This window comes from Mastomys coucha, unplaced genomic scaffold, assembly GCF_008632895.1.
Source record: "Mastomys coucha isolate ucsf_1 unplaced genomic scaffold, UCSF_Mcou_1 pScaffold12, whole genome shotgun sequence".
NCBI lineage: Eukaryota > Metazoa > Chordata > Mammalia > Rodentia > Muridae > Mastomys > Mastomys coucha.
Genome location: NW_022196894.1, coordinates 77,219,225 through 77,228,803, shown reverse-complemented (window position 1 = coordinate 77,228,803; position 9,579 = coordinate 77,219,225). Strand labels below are relative to the sequence as shown.

The window sequence follows — 9,579 nt, the reverse complement described above, 5'->3', positions numbered from 1 at the left end:
GTTTGTGGTCTTGGGCTCATTCCTGTATGAACCTGAAGTCTCAGTAGGTGTTCATCTAATATCTAGCTTGCTCCCCAGCTTGGATTCTCCTCTGGGCCTGCAGAGTGCCATATAGTCATTGTCTCAGACCAGTAAGCTGGAGATGTCTATTGAGACATCTCTGTCTAAGAGCTTCGTGGCCCTGGACTGGCACTCATCTCAGGCGCCTCCCCCACCCTTTATTCATTTTATTTTATTTTTCAGGAAATTGGGCTACCAATCATTCAGATGTTCACAGGTCAGAATTGAGCATACTCATGGCCTCTCCTCTCTGCCACCTACTGATGTGCATATGACATAGCAGTAATATTTGAAATGCTTTTAGGGGGCAGAGTTTTGATTTTTTTTTTAAATGTTACTATGGGTATGGATATTTTGTCTGCACACACACACACACACATATATGTATATATATATATATATATATATGGCTGGTTCTAGCAAAGGCCATAGGAGGATGTTTGGTTCTCTGGAATGGATTAAAGACAACTGTGAGTCAACATATGTATGTTGAGAATTGAACCCAGATCATCTGGAAGAACAATTAATAATCCTACCAATGAGCCATCTCTCCAGATTTCACTGATACCCTTTTTAAAGTAAGCTTACTCTCCTATCTCTAGTAACTAATATTTCTTAGATGAAAGGATGGAATGTTCTGAACTATATGTTGGGAAAATCTCTTGAAAGAATTTATTTGAAGATGATAAACAAAAGGAGAATAACAGCATCTATGAATTGTTTGAACTGCCATTAAGCTAACTGAAGAAAAGAGGAAGCATGAGAATACTCAAACTTAACAGGTTCATATTGCAAGACCTCTCTTGAATCTTTCTTCCTTCACATGGCTGCAGAGCTCATAAGCTGTGTTAAAACTCTATGATCTTTTAGGAAATATGTAAAAATCCACTACAGAAATATTGTCTGTATCATAAAAGTGCCAAATTTTCCCCAAAAGATTTCAAAGTAATCTGGGAGACTATTAAGAAACAGAAGAAAACTGAATTTTTTTCTTTAAATTTTAAGGAAAAGTATTGAAGCCTTCAGAGCTCGGAAAATTGGAATCCCAGAGGCTTTCAAAATTAAGAAATCCCAAGATCCATCTTCAGCCATGCATCCTGAGAAAGCTATAGCTTATTGAAAGTCACTGTACCATTGTCTTGCTCTGACTCAGATCTTCACTTTAACTACAAAGGGAACCTTTTTTGACAAAGAACAACTTACTGGACCTATGTAATCTTCTAAGGAATATCGAGATAACTGAAAAGGTAAATAAAGGCTAGAAATTATTAATTAAGAATTAAGTGATAAGTAAAATGGGGGGAAAGATGCCGTTGGAAAGGGATTGCAATAAGTCAGGACTTGAGATCCCCTCTATCCATGTACAAAGTAGAGCATGGAGAGTCAGGTTAATCCTTGCAGCTTACTGACAGTCAATCTAGATGGATAAGTGGCCTCTAGTTTCAGTGAGAGACCTTATCTCAAAAAATAATATGAAATGTCTGAAGAACACATCCTACATTGGCTTCTGCCTCTTACATGAAGATATTAATGTGACTTGAAAACACACAGAGAAACATGCACACAGATACACACACACACATACACACAAAGAAGAGAAAATATATGTAATAATTTACTATTTATTATTTAAAATAAATTTATTAATAGTAAAAATGTATTTAATTCAAGGATGGGTTAGGGAGTTTCTGGAGGGGAAACCAAGAAAAGGGATAACATTGGAAATGTAAATAAATAAAACATCAAATTTAAAAAAAGAAAGAAAGAAAGGGAGGAAGAAAGGAAAGAAAAAAAGAAAAGAAAAAAATATTTGAAGCTCATATTTATGTCTACTTCCTGTTGTGTATACCAGGTTAACACAGTGCTTTCGAGGCATCTTTACCACAAAATTCATCTGTTAATGTTCATTCTGAATTCAACTATTGTCTCTGTGGTGTTTTGAATAATGATGGCCTCTCTAGGAATCTAGCCAGGGCTGTTACACAGAGAAACCTTGCCTCAAAATAACAAAAAAAGAGAAAAAAAAGTTCCCCAAAACCAGAGGTCTTTAATCTCAGGACTTTGGTGGCAGGGCAGATGGATCTCTGAATTGGATTCCAGCCTGATCTACAGAGTGAGGAATGAGTTTTAGGGCATTAAGGTCTACACAGAGAAACCCTGCCTTGAAAAATAAAAAAGCTGCTCCATAGGCTCATATATTCAAATGTCTCTTATGGAAGTGGAACTCTTTGAAAGGATTACAAGATTCATGAGGTGTGGCCTTGTTGGAGAAGGCATGTCACTAGGGGTGGGCTTTGAAGTTTCAAAAGCCCAGAATTTCTCTGTCTAACTTAGGATCAGGGTGTGGCTCTCAATTTCTGCTCCAGCACTGCTGTGCTCCTCACCATGTTGAAAACTGATTAACCCTTGAAAAGGTAAACAAGCCTTTGATTAAATGCTTTCTTTTATAAGAATAAATAGAAATTTTTAAATTAAAAGAGATCATATATACCTCTACAACTAAGAAATACGTTTGAAAAAAAAAAGCTTACAGATGACTAATAACAGACTATACAAAAAATCATGTATTTTCATATATGTAAAAATTAACCAACAAACCAACTTCCTACGTCTTGATAAAGTTGATATTATGACCCCTCCCACCAGGAATCATAACTTTTTGAAGACTTTAATCAGGTCAAAAAAATTGGAACTAATTGCAGATGTCTTAGAAATATAAAATGATTAGGATTAGATGTGGAGTCTGAAGTCATGTGAATTGCTGCATTCTTGGGATGAACTTTTAATGAATGAGTAACTGCTAAGATGATTCAGCAAATCTGACAACCTGGATTTTATCCCTGGAGTCCACATGGTAGAAGAGAACCAACTACCACTTATTCTCCGACTTCCACACGTGTGCTGTGTCATGCATGAATGCTCTTATGCACACCCACCTACATATTAGCACACCCACAGAAAAAAACTATTAAATAAAACTAATCAACAAAAGTATCCGGTGACTTTTTGTGTACAACATAATTTTATATTATATAAATGTATATATATATATGTATATATATACATATATATATAGTATATGTAAATGCTAACAGCTTCTATGTGTCATTGTTCTTGACATCTTTTTACTTTTCCCTATTCTTCTATTCTTTCTGGTTAGAGTCATATCCTGTAAGACTGGAAGAATTGGTATTTATTACTACAGCAGTCAACCCCTGTCCACTCAGTCTCATTGCACTGAGATTGTTTAGTCTTACTACGAGTGCATGTTAACATTTATAAAACAGTGGCCATCCTGTGTATCACTCTGCTACTTAGTGAAACTGAGACATTAGACTCCAGTGGTTGATCCATAGCTCATATTCAGAGCACTTTGTAGATAACACATCTAGCAGTTGGGCAACAAACAACAATATCCACTGGAAAAATCATTGATTGGGTCTTTCCTGTTTAGTGGCAAGCAATGTCCTACCACCTGCTCCCATGTGTAATGCTGTCAAGGTTTTACTGGAGGCAGGGAGATGCAGTGTCTGGCAGGTGGGCCATTCTAGGAACAGCTCTGCACAGCAGAAAGGGAGCATAAATCTGAGGAGTTTAGCCAGCATTCTTTGCCACAATTAATGTATTCAATGAGGCAAATTATGGTCTTCATACAAAGTAAGTGCACTGCCTCCACATTTAGACTCTCTAAATGTAGCTTAATCTATGCCTTCTTGTCTACTCCTCTCTAAAGTTACCCCTTAAAGTGTGCCTATTTATTTAATTGCACAAAATAAATTTTGTGCAGCTTCAACATACAAGGAGGTTGTCTTTAAAGTTTTAATTGCCTGTAATTTTTCACAGAAAAGGAATTATCTGCCTTGCTCTCTCTCATTTATCTCACTCTCCTCTGGTGTACCAATTTTATATTTATTTTCCTATTTTCCAAAGTTCATTTGAGAGATTAAGGTTATGTAGCTACTACATAAATGTATGTCTGCTATGATTAGTCTAATTATGTTAATATTGTGTTCATTCTGAGATAATTTTCAGCACAGTAAGCTTCTGTATTTCACATACACATTTTCACTATAACTTATTTTTTTCTGATTGTTGCTTTCAAAACATACACTTAAAAAGTCTTCCCTTACTGTAGAATTTTTGTGTCCTCTGGCTGTTTCTTAGAGGCCTGGTCTTTTCCTCAGCGGGAACACAGTAGGAATGGTTTAGGCAGAAAGTGGAGGTGGTGGGAAGCTATGAGGAGTGGAGGGAAGAGACACTGAAAGTGAGATGTACTGTATGAGAGAAGAATATATTTTCAGTAAAAATAAAAACAGAAATGGGGCTTTCTACTTAAAAGGTATACTTTACTGACTGTGCTTTCAGACACCTGCTGCATATGACCCCGATCCTCATCCTTCTATCTCTTACCACGTAAATGTTACCTGACATTTGTGACAAACTTAAAAAAAAAAAAAAAAACCAAAAAAAAAACCAAAAAAACATAGATGCCACTTTGCTACTGGTTTTTAAATAAAGAATTTAAAAAACAAAAACAAAAAAACAACAAACTAAATAAAACAAAAAACTCCAACCAACCAAATAAACAATAACAACAACAACAGAAATCCCAGGACATATTTGATCCATCATCAGCCCTGGCTGCATCCTGTACTGAATATCACTGTTTCTCCCAATGTGACCTCTGTTACAGCAATGATTTAGCGTGGTTTCATTTAAGGTTCTCCCAAAAATCCTTAAAGGCCAATGTGGAATACTTCCTCCTGATTCTCAATTCTTTCAATATTCTGTTCCTATTGAATTCTGTCAAAATAAACAAACAAACAAAAACAAAACCACAAAATGTCTAATGAATTGTCAGCGCAAAAAACTATCACAATTTAAAAATTACCCTCCCTGAGAACAACATTGGATCTCGGATTTTTTGGCCTTAAAATGTTTCACAGATTTTTGGGATGAAGTCTACCATGTTTCTGTGTTTTATCAAGAGATTATCTATCATACATTGCAAGATGGTATTAATGGCATCAAAATACAAATGTAATAATAAAAAAGGAATTTCAAAGCGATAATCACATAAATTGCACTGTCACAGCATCTCATAAATATAACTATTACACAATGTATGGGTGAGAAAGAGAAATGCCGCAGCAGGTTAAAATACTTACCAGTATTCATGACCTGAGGCCATTATGGCTTATGTTTCTCTGAACCCCACACACTTTCCACTAGCACAAACATACCTATATGCTCAGCCCAGAACAAACAAATAAATAAACAGTAAATAAATCATTTTAATGTATGAAAAAAGTTATAATGGAATATGAGTAAAATAAGAAATGTTTATATTTTAATAACTTGGTGATATTTATTTCCTTATTGTTAACTTTGATTGTTCTTCTGTGTCTTCGTGAGTATGTGCTTGCATAGATGTAAGTGTCTACGCAGAACTCAAAATAGGTTGTTGGGCCCTGGAATGTGAATTACAAGCTTTTGCAGGATACTTAAATTGCTATAGGGATGCTGTGACAAGAACTCTGCTGAGCTGTAACGTCTACATTTCAACATTTACCTGTATGGTCATCATAAGGAGGTAGGATTGACACAAATTAAATAAAATTCCCACATTCTTTTTTTTTTTTTTTTTCGTTTTTCGAGACAGGGTTTCTCTGAGTAGCCCTGGCTGTCCTGGAACTCACTTTGGAGACCAGGCTGGCCTCGAACTCAGAAATCCGCCTGCCTCTGCCTCCCAAGTGCTGGGATTAAAGGCGTGCGCCACCACCGCCTGGCTTAAATTCCCACATTCTTAAACATAGTATTTCATAAACTGTTTTTTACAGTAATTGTGTGTCTATTGTTTTCTTCCTTGATAGATTATCTTTTTCAATGCACTAAAACTTTACTACATACTATGTGATCGTGACTAAAAATTTAAAAATCCAACAGGTATTTCAGAATCTAAGACCATTTATCAAGGCATCTTGTTAAGAGGTTTGCCAAAACACAAGAACTGCATTTTGCTTTCCCAGATTGCTGTTATATGCATGTGTATTTGTGCATGTGACTGTGTGTGTACATGTGTGTATATGTCTATATATGTGTGCATCCATGCATGTGACTGTGCGTGTACATGTGTATATGTGTCTGTGTATGTCCATGCATGTGAGTGTATTTGTGCATGTGTGTGTATACATGTGTGTACATGTCTGTGTATGTGTGTTGTCCATGCATGTGAGTGTCTGTGTGTATAAGTATATCCTAGTACATATACAAAGCTTCATTTCTCTCCCACAACTATGGGTTTGGCTATAACTCTTGTGCAGCAAGCCTTTATGTACTGAATAATCTCTCTGAGGCAGGAAATACACTTTCTTCTTTAACTAGGTAGGCATGCCCATGTTTCTTTCAATCAATGAGGAACATTCTATTTTTCTTAAACATAGATGAAGCCAATTATTTGCCACCCTGTTAAGTTTAAGTTGTATGCATACATGTATCTGTGTAAATACATATACATCTTAATAAAATTGTTACCCTCATGAAAACAACATTTAGGAAAATTCAAAACTTGCTCTCTTTAGTATGTAAAATATTCTAAGTATTTCTAAAATTATGTAGACATTTAAAGATAACACTTTCAACTCTGTAAAATATGAATTCCTTAATTTTAAAAAATGAACTTTAACTGCTATTTCTTAAATATACAAATAGAAAAAGTCTTTGTGTTGGACAATTCATACATACAGCAGTTTCCCTTTCAATATGATTATGTAAAGTCCTCTTTTCTTTCAGTCCTGGAAATGGACGATATCTTGAAGTCATAGGATCAAAAGGTTCAATATTTTACTTTAATATAGGTGAAGTTCTAAGACTCAACAGCAATGAAAAGACTACAAATGAATTCTTCACCCTGGGTATTACTGACAAAAAGGATTAAATAAATACGTTTGATTTCTTTTCTTTCTTCTGAAGCATAAGCTCACTACAGTAATAGAATGAAGCTTTAGATTCTTTTTTGGAGTATATTGCCAAACCCTTATCTAATGTAAATTGATATTTAACAACTTTTTCTCATTCCTGTGAGGATTTTGCACTTTTAAAAATCAATTTCTCTTTCAACAGCTCTGAAGTTAGGTTTCCTGCTACATATTTTCTTTGTTGAAAAAAATTATTTTCCCTCTGGGTCCTACTATGTTGTTCTTTTACTTCCCAAACTCCCAATTTATTTATTTGCAGTCTCATTCATCCCTAGCATATCATGAATATAATCTTCTCATTACTCATTGTTTTGAAACATACTGTGCTTGTGTGAGGGCTAAGGGTCAAAGCCAGGGACCAGTGCAAACCAAAGGTGCTCTAATCTTAATTGTAAACCTTAATTGTTTTCAAAGGGTGGAAAGGAAAGGATATGCTTTAAGTGAGTTATTCTCATGAAGAGAAAATACCAACTCAGATAACAAACCTTATCACTAGCAGTGAGTCAGGTCTTCCATCCATTTCCTCTCACCTCATCATTTACACTACATCCATCAGATCTTGCCCAGTGCTTGAACATATTGACAGTGCATATTTTTCTCAAGTTAATGGCCTCTCACTTAAAGATCTATTTTCAGGTTCAACAACACAAACAAAAACGGAGGGAAGTAATATTAAAAAATTGGTGCACAAGAACCTTCCCCTTATTTCAAGGAAAGAAACACTTATGTTTTAATACTTAAACTATTAATAGTCACAAGACCCTAAAGGGTCCTTTTAGAAGTGTCATTTAAAGAAAACAGCAAAAGAGATGTCCTCAATTTGCCAAGGGTCAAGGATTTGTTCAATAGTTAGACCTTTCCAAAGACCCTAGACATTGTGTTTCCTATTCCAATGACTAGAACTAAAAGTTAAAATTGATTCAATTCAATTCACTGAAGAATGGAAAAACTAACTCATAAAATTATATAGCTCAGAGGTCATTGTAGGTCAACTAACTGATCTCCTTTTCCAACAGGTAGCTGAGTCCAGATACATTGATTCAGGGAGCTGAGATTTGAATACATGTTTGCAGAACTACTCAGGATCTCTGCATAACTTCTAAAAGAGATGTGTGGTTATATCTTAGTGAATTATTTCTCCAGAGACTAGTTTGTAATAAGCTCTTAGAACATGAAGGTATGCCTGTCATCACTTTATCTAATATGTCTGAATTTCACATGGAAAGCCTAGGCAGTTTGCTACATGCTACTTTTCTTTTTGAGTTGGATTCCTTTTTATCTCCTAGATTTGTTAATTTTACCCACGAAAACTCCTTCTATTTGGATGAGTATAATAGCTTATGTCTGTACTTCAGATTACAAATTTGAGTATCTATCATCTCAGCTAAATATGAAAACATTGTCTCTGAAAAATTATTTAGCCAAAATAAAATGTGATTTTTATAGAGAATTCATTAGCATTACCTATAGTTAAATATAGTTATCATTTCTCTATCTTTATTGAAATTACTTATAACTTGATCTTAAAGAATTCTCAAGATTGCTAATGACACTCAACTCATAATTTCCTCTTATATATAGCTACACTATGAGTTTCAGTCTGTTCTTATCTAATTTTGTACTTCCTATGAAAAAACATTTCCATTAGGAAAATTTCAATTCACAGTAATTCTGCAATTAAATAAATAAAACTTTCTCGCTTAAGTTTTTTTTTCTCTTTTAATGCTATGACTGCTTAGCTGGATGCCACATACAGAGAACAAAAAAAAATACAGTGTCATAAGGCAGTAACAGACAACAGTAAGGGCTTTGGAAACTGTGGCAAAATTTTCCATTCTAGTAAAACTTCAAAAGATCAGTGGTGGTACATTCCTTTTATACCAGCACTTGGGAGGCAGAGACAGGTGGATTTCTGAGTTTGAGGCCAGCCTGGTCTACAGACAGGACAGCCAGGGCTACACAGAGAAACCCTGTCTCAAAAAAACAAAACAACAACAACAACAAAACCCCAAACAAACAAAAAATAAAGATGTCTTTTGAATTTAAAATGCTAACTATTGCTGTGATGTAGATATCAGATAAGAGTGCTTACAGAGCAAGTATGAAGGCCTAAATTCAAGCCCACATGTCATGGCTTGTATATGCTCAGCCCAGGGAGTGACCTATATGGCCCTGTTAGCGGATATGTGTCACTGTGGCTATAGGCTTTAAGACCCTCATCCTAGCTGCCTGGAGGCCATTATTCTACTAGCAGCCTTCAGATGAAGATGTAGGACTCTCAGCTCCTCCTGCACCATGCCTGCCCTGATGCTGCCATGCTCCCTAATTAAATGCTGTTCTTATAATAGTTGCCTTGGTCATGTTGTCTCTTCACAGTAGCAAAATCTTAACTAAGACACTGCATAACACTTGTAAAAAGCTGGATGTGACTACATGCCAAAATTTAATCCCTGGAAGATCGTGTTTGCCTGCAAAAAACCAGCCTAGTATTTGGATTAGTGAGAGACACTGAAGAATCTGAACATGCCAACCATTTTCCCAT

General features: G+C 35.4%; 1 non-coding gene across 1 annotated transcript; it reads right to left on the bottom strand.

The window, feature by feature from the left end:
* Nucleotides 1-246: 246 nt before the first annotated feature.
* Nucleotides 247-372, bottom strand: LOC116086732. The gene has a single exon (XR_004117094.1). It is a non-coding gene; the product is annotated as a small nucleolar RNA SNORA17 (small nucleolar RNA).
* Nucleotides 373-9,579: the final 9,207 nt, after the last annotated feature.